Source organism: Bos indicus, chromosome 13, assembly GCF_029378745.1.
Source record: "Bos indicus isolate NIAB-ARS_2022 breed Sahiwal x Tharparkar chromosome 13, NIAB-ARS_B.indTharparkar_mat_pri_1.0, whole genome shotgun sequence".
Lineage (NCBI taxonomy): Eukaryota > Metazoa > Chordata > Mammalia > Artiodactyla > Bovidae > Bos > Bos indicus.
The window spans coordinates 38495628-38508779 of NC_091772.1; the positions used below are offsets into that span (position 1 = coordinate 38495628).

The window sequence follows — 13152 nt, forward strand, 5'->3', positions numbered from 1 at the left end:
TCAAAACAATTGTTTCATCCTCCACTAACTCTATGACGTGAGCACAATCCCTCCATTTGACAGATGAGAAGAATACGTTCATTTTCTCCACATTTTGCTCTCTCGTGCTTCCAAACTGTTCCATCACCACAGAAGGCTATCTCTTCCCCTTCCCTCCACCGTTAGCAAAATTCCCAGGGGTCACCTCACCCAGCGCTGTCCCCTCCTCACGTCTCACTTACATACCCCACTGCTGGTCCACGTCCGCTCCTCTCTGCACGAGAACTGGATGGCTTCGTGGTGTTGGTTCATGGCCGCCAGGCTCAGGGCAGGCTGGTCTTGGTTGTCATTGCAGTTGGGGTCGGCTCCCTGCCGCGTGCGGAAAGGGACAAACTCTCACAAGAGCCTGCATTCCGTGGCACCCCCTCGCCCTCCTAGTAGCAAGTCCTTGTTGGAAGTAAACTGCTTAACTCAGGAGAGAGGAGAAGCAGGCAGCCCAGGACCAGCTCTGAAGACGTCGCGTCACACGGGTGATGGGCTCAAGTTCCTGTCCCCCGCCCCCCCACCCCCCGCCCAGCAGGAGGCCCCCAGAGGGACCACTCTGCTTCTTCAGCAGACAGGAAGCTCCCACAGGGTCACAGACCATGGGTTCTGTCCCCCCGCCTGGAAGTTATTTGGGTTCCTGTGCACTTTTCTGTATTTTTTTTTTTTTTTTTGCTATAAAAATTAGCAACAGGTAACAGTATGAAGTGTTTTTGTTTTTTGTTTTTTTTAATGTGGATCATTTTTTTAAAGACTTTATTGAATTCATTACAATATTGCTTCTGTTTTATGTTTTGGATTTTGGGTCACAGGCACGTGGGATCTTAGCTCCCCCACCAGGGATGGAACCTGCACCCCCTGCACTGGAACCCAAAGTCTTAACCACTGGACCACCGGGGAAGTCCCTACAGTGCAGGTTTTGACTAGCCACTGGGCCCGCTGCCTGGACAGTTTCTGATTAATCGGCTCTGTGAGTGTGCCCGAGATAGGATGGAAGGCCGGCTGTCCTCACCTCATCCAGCAGCTGCTCCATCACAGATGCCCTTCCCTCCCCTGCGGGTCTGACCTCCTTCAGCAGAAGCCTGTCTTCAGGCTGATGGAGCACAGAAGCTGGTCATTTGTGCGGCCGCAGAGTATTTTTACTCTCCAAGTCCCACTGGGCCAGCTCAACCCTCAGGTCAAATGTCTCCTCTCTGGGTTACATTCTGGGCCCCAAAGTCAGGTAAGCATGAGCATGTGTGTGTGCGTGCGTGTGTGGTGTGTATGTGGTGTGTAGGAAGCGTGCATGTGTGGTATATATGATCCTCAACGGCCAGCAGCACAAGTAAACACATCTAAAGTAAGCCTGGCCGGTCTCTGATGTCTTGCCTGGGGGAAGGACTCCACACAGACACTCGTTTGTGCTACTAAGGACAGGGATGCAATGAGAAACCTCACAAAAAAACCCCAGAAACCCCACACTAGTTTTATCATCAGTGTTTCTAGGAAAAGCAACCAGGTGAACCCTGACGTTGACTCTGCATGGTTTATGTAGTGTCCGTTGCTCAGGTGGGTCTGACTCTTTGCTACTCCGTGGACTGTAGCCCGCCAGGCTCCTCTGTCCATGGGATTCCCCAGGTAAGAATACTGAAGTGTATTTCCTTCTCCATTTCCTTCTCCAGGGGATCTCCCAAGGATCGAACCCGGGTCTCCTACACTGCAGGCAGATTCTTTACCGTGTGAACTTATGCTTTATAAGGTGTTTGAAATCAGCCTGAATGTGAGCACCTGCCTGCGGAGAACTCCTGCTGCAGGCTGGGTGCTGGAGTGTGAGCCGGAGAGGCCCGGGGCTTGATGTGACTGAGGATGGAGGAAGAACCGACGTTGTCTGTATTTACCTGCATCTTAGGCGGGGACCCTGGCTCTGGGCTCATGGCTAAGCACCTCTGTTCCCCTTGCCACAGCCAAAGACATCCAGCCAAAGGGCAGGATGGTGGGTGAGCAGGGGCACCCGTGTCTCTTTCTCTCTCCAAGCTCCCCTTAAAACTATTCAGGGTCCATATTTGTGAAAAACTACACTCGAACAGCTGTGGGAAACCTGGAAAAGGTACTGTCCGTGGATCAGAAATGGTGAGGGATTCCAGAGGGAGAAAATAGATGGAATCAGACGCATCAGGAAACGAAGCCAAGAGGAAAAGCAAGTGTGGACCCCAGTAGTGTAAGTGGGTTCTCCCCAAGGAGCCCAGAGGGAGGGCGGGCACTGGGTGTGGCTGAATCCACAGTGCGTTATTAAAGGGCTTCACGGTGAAAGCGGGGGTGGCTAGCGCCCCCTGTCTCCAGAGAAGGGTATAGTAGGGTGGAGGTTTCTCCTGCTGCTTGAACCCAATGCTGTTTTCCAGATGGTTCATGATTTGCCTAATAGAGTCTTCTATGGAACATGGGGCCCAAGAAAGTGAAGGGCAGAGCCCAGGCCTCTATGATGGACACAGGAAGGGGAGGGAGGGCCAGGAAGGAATGGAAAACACCACAGCACTCACACCACCACATTGCCCACCAGGGGAGAAGCCTTCCCAGGCCAGGCACTTCAGGAACCCTCTGCCGACAGGGACCTCGGGCCCACACCTAGCCAGGCACCCAGGCTGGGCTCCCGTGCTGATCAAAGCAGCCCTTCATTTGTCAATATGACCTGACATCCAAGGGTCAGCACGTGTTTAAGACAAACCAAAAAAAAAGAGAGAGAAAGATAAGCAGATGGAATTGACTCTAGAGAAAAAAGAAAGGTGGTTCAGGAGACTGGAGAGAACTGTAAAATAATTTCAATGAATAATCTTGAGAGATTTTATAGGGTTTTATCCCCATAAGGTGGAAACATAGTGTAAAAAAAAAAAAGGAAACAGAAAATGAAAAAGTATTCTTCCATTTAAAAAAATCTCAAAATGGGGTGGCAGGTGGGAGATGGTAGGGAGGTGGTGTGTATACCTGTGGCTGATTCATGTTGATGTATGGCACAAACCACCACAACGCTGGAGAGCAACTATCCTCCAATTAAAAATGAATAAATCTGTAAAAATCTCAAAACAAAACACTAGACGCACAGGCTGAAGCATCAAGGAGCACACGTACCGAAAGCTGCTGCTTCTTCTCTTGAAAGGGTTTGGTCTTGAAATTCTTGGTCCTGGTGACTTTCTCCTCGGTGTCAGGAGCGCCCTGGCTGTAGTCGCTCACTGGAATGACAGGAGTCCAGGACTGAGTGATGCCCCCTGCAACCCCCCTTGTGGAACAGCCACTCTCCCTCCCCGCGTGCCCCCTTGGAAGTCAGGAGGAGGAAAAGGCTTTTATAGAAATTTCTATTTGATGAAACCTGGCAGAAAGGACTCTTGGGGCTGGCCCTCTGAGTCCAGAACTAGAGGATGGATGAGAAGGAGGGGAAAAAAAGAAGCTACAGTTTTCAGACCCCAAACTGTACCCCCTGCCCCAATCTATCTGCAAAGGTCTCACACTTGACTTCTGGGAGGCCAGAGGAGGTAACACGGCCTGAAGGTGAAAGCGCTGGCCGGGTGTGGCTGGCCAGCAAATGGTAAGCATTTCTCTGCCATCCTTGTGGAGTCACTGTGTGTGTTTGGTCCACTGTCCTTTTTATTTTCATTAAAAAAAATTTTTTTTGATGGGCACCGTTTTTAAAGTCTTTGTTGAATTTGTTACAACACTGTGGCCTCTCTTCTATGCTTTGGTTTTCTGGCTTTGAGGCACATAGGATCTTAGCTTCTCGACCAGGGATCGAACCCTTACCGCCTGCACTGGAAGAAGTCGTAACCACCGGGACCACCAGGGAAGTCTCCCGGTTTTTCTTTTTTTAATTATTATTTTTCTTCCAGTTTTGTTGAGATGTAATTGACATCCAGCACTGCCTAACTTTCAGGTGTGCAGCATGATGACTTACGCCATGAAATAGTGATCACAAGAAGCTTGGTGGACAGTGTCATCTCGTACAGAAACAAAACTAAAGAGGTAGGCAAAATACTGTTCCTCGTGATGAGAACTCATAGGATTTGTCCTCTTAACAATGTCCATATTTAATGGGTCAATGTTTTAACGGTCCCAGAAAGGGGACAACTCACCCAAGCTGGACCCGCTGCCGAATAGCCCGTTCCCGCCCTCAAGTGATGCTGCTCAGGAAGTGGTCACTGAAATTCATCGCCTTGTTCAGGTAAAAGTTCTGGCCAATGAAAAAATTCACGCACAGTGAACAACGCCACGTCCCAGCACAAAGAACGGTCTCCCTGCTCACCTGCCCCTGTCTCTGTTAATGACGGATGGTCAAGCCTGAAGCCTGGCCGTCCTGGACATCTCCCTGACCTCACGGTGTTGCTTTGTCCATTCTGCCTCTTAAACGCCGCCTTGGTCTGGCCCCTGCTCTCTCACGAGGAACATGGCAACAGCCTCCAAATGGGTTCCTGCCAGCCCACTTTCCCTCAGCTGCCCCAGCCCCTCTATACAACGTGTATGTAACTGTGCCCTCCCAAGTCTTGGAATTAGGTCGGCCTGACGGGCAGGCTCAGGCTGCAGAGCTTGAATCCTGGTGCTGTCACTTACTACCTTAGGAACCTTGAGCCTCAGTTTCCTCATCTGTAAAGTGGAAATATTATGACCAGAAGGTAAAATGAGGTTATGTGGATGTCTGTAAAATCAGGATGGGTGGACAAAGGCCAGACCTGGAATTCTGATCCACCTGGACCACTCACACAGCGTGGCATCCTGCCCACCCCACCATGGGGCCACCCACTACTTCCTGAGCACAGAACACACAGGCTAAGAAGAAACATACTGTGAACCTGGGGACACTTGTCCCACTTCTACATGATGGACACACACTGTAGATGCTCTTGGCGGCTGCCCAGTTCCCCTAAACCCATCAGCTACCATCCCAGCTGCTACGCTGGCTGCTAACAACTCATGGCTGATCCCTGTCCCCAGCTGCCCTCAGTTCTTTTACCAGAAGAGAACCCACAGCCTCTCAACTTCTGCCCACATCTTCTGGAAGTGGAGAAGGAAGCCAGCAGCTCCCTGACTTGAGTTCTTTGCTAGGATTCTTGTACCGGTTCCTTAAGTGCAAGGTGTTTTCTTACATGAGCACATGTCTTGGTCCCTTCATATTGCCAAGACAAAAATACTGCATGGCTTAAACAAATTATTTATTTCCGACAGTCCCATAAGCTGGAAAGTGCAAGATCAAGGCCCTGGCAGATATGGTGTCTTGTGAGAACCCGCTTCAGGTTCGGCTGTCTCATGGACAGCAAACTTTTCTATGGTGGAAGGACTGAGGGAACTTTTCGGGGTCTTTGTTTTAAGGGCACTAATCCCATTCATAAGGTTCTGTCCTCATGACCGAATCAGCTTCCAAAGGCCCCACCTCCAAATATCGTCACATTGGAGCTGAGGTTTCAACATATGAATACTGGAGGGACACACACTTTCAGTCTATGGCAACGTAACATCAAGAACACCACAAGTAATATTTCATTGTTACTAAAATTAATTCCAAAGAAATTACACCTTCATTTATTTGTTTACTTTTTAAAGTATTTATTGCCTGGCATCCTCCTGGAAATTGTAAGCTCTTGAGAAGACAGACGCTCTGTCTTGTTTATTGTCAAAGTCTTAGTGCCTGGAATCATGCCAGGCACATGCTGTGCTGTGCTTAGTTGCTCAATCATGTCTGACTATTTGTGACCTCATGGACTGTAGCCCTCTAGGCTCCACTGTCCATGGGGATTCTCCAGGCAAGAATCCTGGAGTGTGTTGCCACTTCTTTCTCCAGAGGATCTTACCCAGCCAGGGATCAAACCCTGGTCTCCTGCACTGCAGGAGGATTCTTTACCTCTGAGCCACCAGGGAAGCCCGATTATAAGAATATGCATCATGATTTCCATTATCTTCAATGGTATCCATGCTTAAAATACATTTAAATATTTCAATCTCACAAATATTTGAAAAGATACAAGATGGGTGGTTTCCTCTGAGGCTGTGGTCATCCCCATTGTTCCTGGGAAGGGCTGGCTCTAGACAGCTGAGCCCTGACTTCTGAGTGGCTGGCCTGTGCCCAGTCTCCACCTGGACGGCCAGCCACCTATGGGGAGGGGAGGGCTCCCTGTGTAGAGGGTGCCCCCTGCTGTTCAGTGGCGATGAGGCCATGTGGAGAGCGGAGGGGAGGCTTCCAGGGGAGGAGGGTCTCAGGTCAAAGGTCAGAGCCCTCTGGACTTCACTGGAAAGGACCTTCAAGGAGATCAGTTCAAACCCACGTATTTTAGATAGAAAAACTGAGGCCCAAAGAGGTCAATGTCTTGTCCGTGCTCACAGTTCGTTAAAGCTGGCTTTCCCGACCCCTGCCTCGCATCAAGGAGACACCAAACTCAGAACTCGAGTGTTCCGCCTTTTTTAAAAAAGAACAATTCATCACAAATGTACTTTCAGCTTTCTATAATGTGAACCATTCACATTTTCAAGACATGATTTAAAACAATCAAGTGATTTTAAAAGTCATTTATTATACCTGGCTTCAGGAATATGTGAACTGTGAACTTCCTGATGTTCAAGCTGGTTTTAGAAAAGGCAGAGGAACCAGAGATCAAATTGCCAACATCGGCTGGATCATCGAAAAAGCAAGAGAGTTCCAGAAAAACATCTATTTCTGCTTTATTGACTATGCCAAAGCCTTTGACTGTGTGGATCACAATAAACTGTGGGAAATTCTGAAAGAGATGGGAATACCAGACCATCTGATCTGCTTCTTGAGAAATTTGTATGCAAGTCAGTTAGAACTGGACATGGAACAACAGACTGGTTCCAAATAGGAAAAAGAGTTCGTCAAGGCTGTATATTGTCACCCTGCTTATTTAAATTATATGCAGAGTACATAATGAGAAACGCTGGACTGGAAGAAACACAAGCTGGAATCAAGATTGCTGGGAGAAATATCAATTACCTCAGATATGCAGATGACACCACCCTTATGGCAGAAAGTGAAGAGGAACTCAAAAGCCTCTTGATGAAAGTGAAAGTGGAGAGTGAAAAAGTTGGCTTAAAGCTCAACATTCAGAAAACGAAGATCATGGCATCCGGTCCCATCACTTCATGGGAAATAGACGGGGAAACAGTGGAAACAGTGTCAGACTTTATTTTTCTGGGCTCCAAAATCACTGCAGATGGTGACTGCAGCCATGAAATTAAAAGACGCTTACTCCTTGGAAGGAAAGTTATGTCCAACCTAGATAGCATATTCAAAAGCAGAGACATTACTTTGCCAACAAAGGTTCGTCTAGTCAAGGCTATGGTTTTTCCTATGGTCATGTATGGATGTGAGAGTTGGACTGTGAAGAAGGCTGAGCACTGAAGAACTGATCCTTTTGAACTGTGGTATTGGAGAAGACTCTTGCAAGTCCCTTGGACTGCAAGGAGATCCAACCAGTCCATTGTGAAAGAGATCAGCCCTGGGATTTCTTTAGAAGGAATGATGCTAAAGCTGAAACTCCAGTACTTTGGCCACCTCATGCGAAGAGCTGACTCATTGGAAAAGACTCTGATGCTGGGAGGGATTGGGGGCAAGAGGAGAAGGGGACGACAGAGGATGAGATGGCTGGATGGCATCACTGACTCGACGGACCTGAGTCTCAGTGAACTCCGGGTGTTAGTGATGGACAGGGAGGCCTGGCGTGCTGCGATTCATGGGGTCGAAAAGAGTCGGACACGACTGAGCAATTGATCTGATCTAATTATACCTGGACCCCAGAAGCTCCCCAGAAGGGGATTTCCTTGAGGACCAACGGAAGAGGGGCCTGCCTCTTACTAGCCCAGCCGTTTTGTTCATTATAATTCTCCAGAGGCCTCATGTTTTGAAGGTTTTTAAAAATCTACCAAACAAAGCTCATATTTAGAGGAAACATGTTCACTTTTAGACGCACAGACTGTAGTTCTAACTGATATCACGAAATGAAATTGGAGGTGTGGAACACTCTACCCCATGACAGTGACAGTGTGGGCTTTCTGGAAATATTAGCCATGAGAATTGTATCTTAACAGCCAAAGCCAAGGGGGAAAGGGGTTTTTTTTAGTCTCTGGTGCCCTGTGGAAGGTTAGTATCTCTTCTATCTGGTGTTTTGAAATACTAAAAAGAATCTTAAGAGGTCAAAGGAACCTGGTATCTTTGATTTCGGTATGGACACATGTATCTGAGGATGTCCGAAGGCCCAGAAGCCCCAGGCTGGGGCTGACTCTGTGAGTCACTGACTCTCCCGCCCTGGGGACCACTTTGTTCTCACATGGCACTGGGATGTGCCTTGATCTAGTCTGTCGATGCATCTACCTTGGTATGAGGGCTTGCCAGTACAACCCTCCAAACCTGACCACTCAACTAAAGCAAATGTTTCCTGTAAACTAAATTATGTGTGTGTGTGTGTGTGTGTGTGTGGCTGCACCACCTTTTTGGCTTGCCTGGATCTTAGTTCCCCGACCAAGGATGGACCCTATGACCCTGCAGTGAAAGCATGGAGTCTTAACCACTGGACAGCCAGGGAAGTCCCTAAACTAATCCTTTTACAGATATAAATGTATCTGGAGACTAGTAAGCTGTGTTGAACATACGCAACTATTTGCTAAAGCCACAGGCTTCTCAAAAAAAGAGAAAAAGCTAATTCCATTTATATGAAGTTCTAGGATGAGAATCACTAATCTAGCAATTGCCCTTAAGGCCACGAGGATGAGGATGTAGCCGGAAGGGGCCTGAGGGAACTTCCTGGAGTGATGGGAACGTTCTGTAACTGGAGAAGGATTGGGGTTTTATGGGTGTCTGCATCTGTCACACTTCATTAAATGGTACTCGTTAGTTTCACACACTTCACTGTAAGCACATTTTACTTTCAAAATGAGCTGTAAACAAATACTGAACTTTAGCTAATGACTTGCATGCTGAAGTGCTTAGGGGTGAACCGATGTCTGTGACCTTGCAGTGCATCCCAAATTAGATGAACTAATGGATGGGCAGAAAGAGAGGTGTGTGACAAATACATATATATGATAATATATTAACTGTGATGGGCGTCTGGACATTCCAATCTCCCAATTATTTGTGTCAGAAAATTTTCATAATAAAATGGGAGGAAAAGAATTAAGATTCAATCAGTTACTCCCTTAAGCATAATGTTACTATAGCTGAGTCAACTTTCAAGATTCTACTTTAGAAAAGGACATTTATACAGTTCTAACCGAAGAAGTCTTCAGAGTGGAAAGCTGGTACCTCGGTGGTGTTTGTCTCTAGTAACATGGCTGGCTGGTTATTACTTGCAGACATGTCCTTCTTTCCCAGAGTCTGTGCTGCTGGAGGGCTTGGAGTGTAACACATTCACCTAACAAGCCCTGTGAGTGGTGTGTGGTGGGCACTTAATGCATGTGTGGTAAGAGCAGGACTGGGGGCTCAGAGGTGGATTCTGCAGCTTACTGGCTGCTGCCAGCTCTGAGCTTGGGGGCTTCAAGAAGGTGATGTAGGTAAAACAAGAGTATCTGGCTCCTGAGTAGTAGTAGTAGTGTTAGTCGCTCAGACATGTCCAACTCTTTGCAACCCAATGGACTGTAGCACGCCAGTCCTACACGCCAGCATGCTCGCGTGTCCATGGAATCCTCCAAGCAAGAATACCACAGTGCGTTGCCATTCCCTTCTCCAGGGGATATTCCCGACCTAGTGATTGAACCTGGGTCTCCTGCGTTGCAGGCAGATTCTTTACCATCTGAGCCACCAGGGAAGCTCCTGGCTCCTGAGAAGAGCTTTAAAAATAGAAAAATGGGTATAAGGTCTTTAAGGGTCTACCCAGAGATGGTCTTTGGTACCAGGCAGAAACTGAGCAGCACTGAACGTGATGCCTCATGAAGGACACAATCCCACTCCAGTTAGTGCTCATACCAGGACCTCAACCTGGGCCCAACCGTACGGGAGCCCTAGGCAGACCCTAGTAAGAACCATGGTTTCCAAAATAGAAGCCCCAACTCTTCAAAAATGCTGTTGTCATAAAAGACAAAAACACAAGTGTGGAATATTCCAGATTAGAGGAAATTAGGGACACCACAATTAAAACTCAAATCCTAGACTGGATCCTGTGCTGGGGAGGGGTACATATTATAAAACACACTCGGGCCAGTTGTCAAACCAGAATGTGGATGGCAGGCTAATGTAAAATATTGCTCTAGTGTTAAATTTGGAAGGACTGATGCTAAAGCTGAAGCTTCAATACTTTGGCCACCTGATTTGAAGAGCTGACTAATTTGAAAAGACCCTGATGCTGGGAAAGATTGAGGGCAGGAGGAGAAGGGGATGACGAAAGATGAGATGGTTGGATGGCATCACCAACTTAAGGGGCATTAGTTTGAGCAAATTCCAAGACTTGTTGATGGACAGGGAAGCCTGGCATGCTGCAGTCCATGGGGTTGCAAAGAGTTGGACACGACTGAGCCATTGAACTGAACTGAGTGTTAAATTTACTGAACCCAGTAACTACTGTGGTCACATAAGAGAATGTCTTTGTTCTTAGGAAACACATGCCAACATAGCTAAGGGTCTACAGTGTGTGCAATTACACGTGGTTCAAAGGATAGAAAGAAGAGCTTGTTCACTTGGACACATAAGAGAGACCCTGGAGCAAAACACTAATTATCAGTGAGTCTGATAAATACAGTATTGGTGTTGTCCAATTAAAAAATATGTACAACCTAAACCCACTTTAGTATTCTTGCCCGAGAAATTCCATGGACACACGAACCTGGCGCACTACAGTCCATGGCGTTGCAAAGAGTTGGACACGACTTAGCAACTAAACAACAGCAACTGTAGTTCTAGCCAAAACAAGAGAAAAAAGTTGTAAGGAACTGGAGATTGGGGCTGAAACGAAAATCCTACTGTTTACAGATGTGATAAATTGTGAGAATTGTGTTTTACTCAGTGGACATACTGAGGATTTAAGCCCAAGAGACAGCCTCTCAGGTGGCTCTGAGGTACTGTTCAGAAGAGGTAAGGAAGGAGCCAAGAGATACAGGGGTTTTTGAGAGAAAACAAAACAAAGCAAAACAAAACAAAAAAAAACAGGTAGTCAAAACATCAAAATATTACTGTTATTTAAAGAAAAACCAGGGGACTTGCTGGGTGGGTCAGCAATAAATAATCTGCCTGTAAAGCAGGAACTGCAGGAGACTCAAGTTCAATTCCTGGGTCCGGAGGATCCCTGGGAGGAGGGCATGGCAACCCACTCCGGTATTCTTGCCTGGAAAATCCCATGCACAGAGGAGCCTGGAGTGCTACAATCGATAGGGTCACAAAGAGTCTGACACAACTGGAACGACTGAGCACGCACCTAAAGAAAAACTAGAATCTCAGGTTAATGAACTTAGCACTTCTAGGTATGGGAAAATCCAAAAGTCTAGGTTCTTTGAAATCATCCTTTGATATATACCCAATGTTTAGTTGGTAAAGAATCCGTTTGCAAGGCAGGAGACCCCAGTTCAATTCCTGGGTCGGGAAGATCCACTGGAGAAGGGATAGGCCACCCACTCAGGTATTCTCGGGCTTCCCTTGTAGCTCAGCTGGTAAACAATCTGCCTGCAATGTGGGAGACCTAGGTTTGATCGCTGGTTTGGGAAGATCCTCTGAAGGAGGGAAAGGTACCCACTCCAATATTTGGGCCTGGAGAATTCCATGGATTGTATGGGATGGCAAAGAGTCAGACACAACAGAGCAACTTTCACTTTCAACTATCTAGGACCAGCACTCTTTTTTTCTCTATCTTGAATCCCCTCAGGGTGCATAGTTGGGGGTGACTGTAGTAGCCACAGCATCCTTTGTTTACTGATTTGGTAGGTGACATTCTCGACTTTTCTTTGTTCATTGCTGGTGAGGACTAAGAATGGTTACACAAAGGATGTTGTGGGCCATTAAGCCATCACATTACAGGCCCCCTGCCCCACGGTGAGCCCTTAGGGACCTCAGGATGGAAAAACAGAACACTCGATCTCAAGCCATCAGGCCCATCCCCATGTACTTCAGGGAACTAGGATGGGAAAGAACAGGATGCTCACCCTAGATAGCTAAGGTGCTTGTCAAAAGAATGCTTTCAGTGTACCCAGACTTTGGCATCTTCTGCTTCATAGAAAAGCACTAAATTCATTAACTTGATGTCTGGTTTTCCTTTATTAATAGTAATTTTTTGATGTTCTTATTATCTGTTTTATAAAACTCCAATACATCCTGGCTCCCCTGTCCTTCAAAGCAGTCCTTCAGAGGTAACTGAGAGGCTGCTTCCTAGGCTTGAGGTCTTCTGAAAATCTGCCTAATAAAATAGAATTCTCAGTTTTTAGGTTGTGCATATATATATATATATATATATATATATATATTTTTTTTTTAGTGGACTCTAATTTCTTGGTGAACTACTAGTCCTATCGTAGAGCAGAAAGGGATGTGGAGAGAGTGTCCAAGTCAGACTAGGAACTTTCCTTAGGGCAGGGGCTGAACTGAATTCACTGTGAATGAGGCAGCCTCTGGGCAAGAGAAGGGGACAGATGCACCATCAGGGAGCTGAGAAAGAATTGTAGGAAATGTTTGTCTCTCCTTGGCTTTGCAGGCCATGTGAACATCTTCTTGGTCTTCTAGATGACAAAACTTCAGAAAGCAAATCTAGGGGAAGTAAGGAAAACTGAGAGGGTGCCTTGGTGGAAACACCCTCCACAGTGAAGGGGGTGTGCTCCTCAGCTCCCCAGTGGGTGTGTCCCAGATGACACCAGTACCTCCCTGACCTCAATCAGAACCCTGAACAAAGACTCAGAGAGCTGTAGACCAAAAAGAAAAAGATGCTGTTTTAGTAAACAACGGGATGCTGCCTGCCATGAAGCCATCAACCTCTGCAGGCACTCTGAGGGTGCACATTTAGGGAAACTAAGGATGGAGAAAAACAGTATGCTGGCCCTAGATACTTCAGATGCATCTCAAAGGAATGATTTAAGGGAGCCCAGATTCTTTCATCTTCCCATAGTAGAAAAGTTCTGAATTCATAAAGCTGTCTGTTCCTTTGTGATCAGCAGTAACCTTTCGATGTTCAAACACCCTGTTTTCTTTTCAGC

At 46.9% G+C, this 13152-nt stretch overlaps 1 long non-coding RNA gene across 1 annotated transcript; it reads right to left on the bottom strand.

Moving 5' to 3' along the window:
- Positions 1-232: 232 nt before the first annotated feature.
- Positions 233-4670, bottom strand: LOC109567742 (uncharacterized). Its single transcript, XR_002182091.2, has 4 exons — positions 4119-4670; positions 3124-3224; positions 1034-1114; positions 233-348 (listed from the first exon to the last, which is right to left on the bottom strand). It is a non-coding gene; the product is annotated as an uncharacterized lncRNA (long non-coding RNA).
- Positions 4671-13152: the final 8482 nt, after the last annotated feature.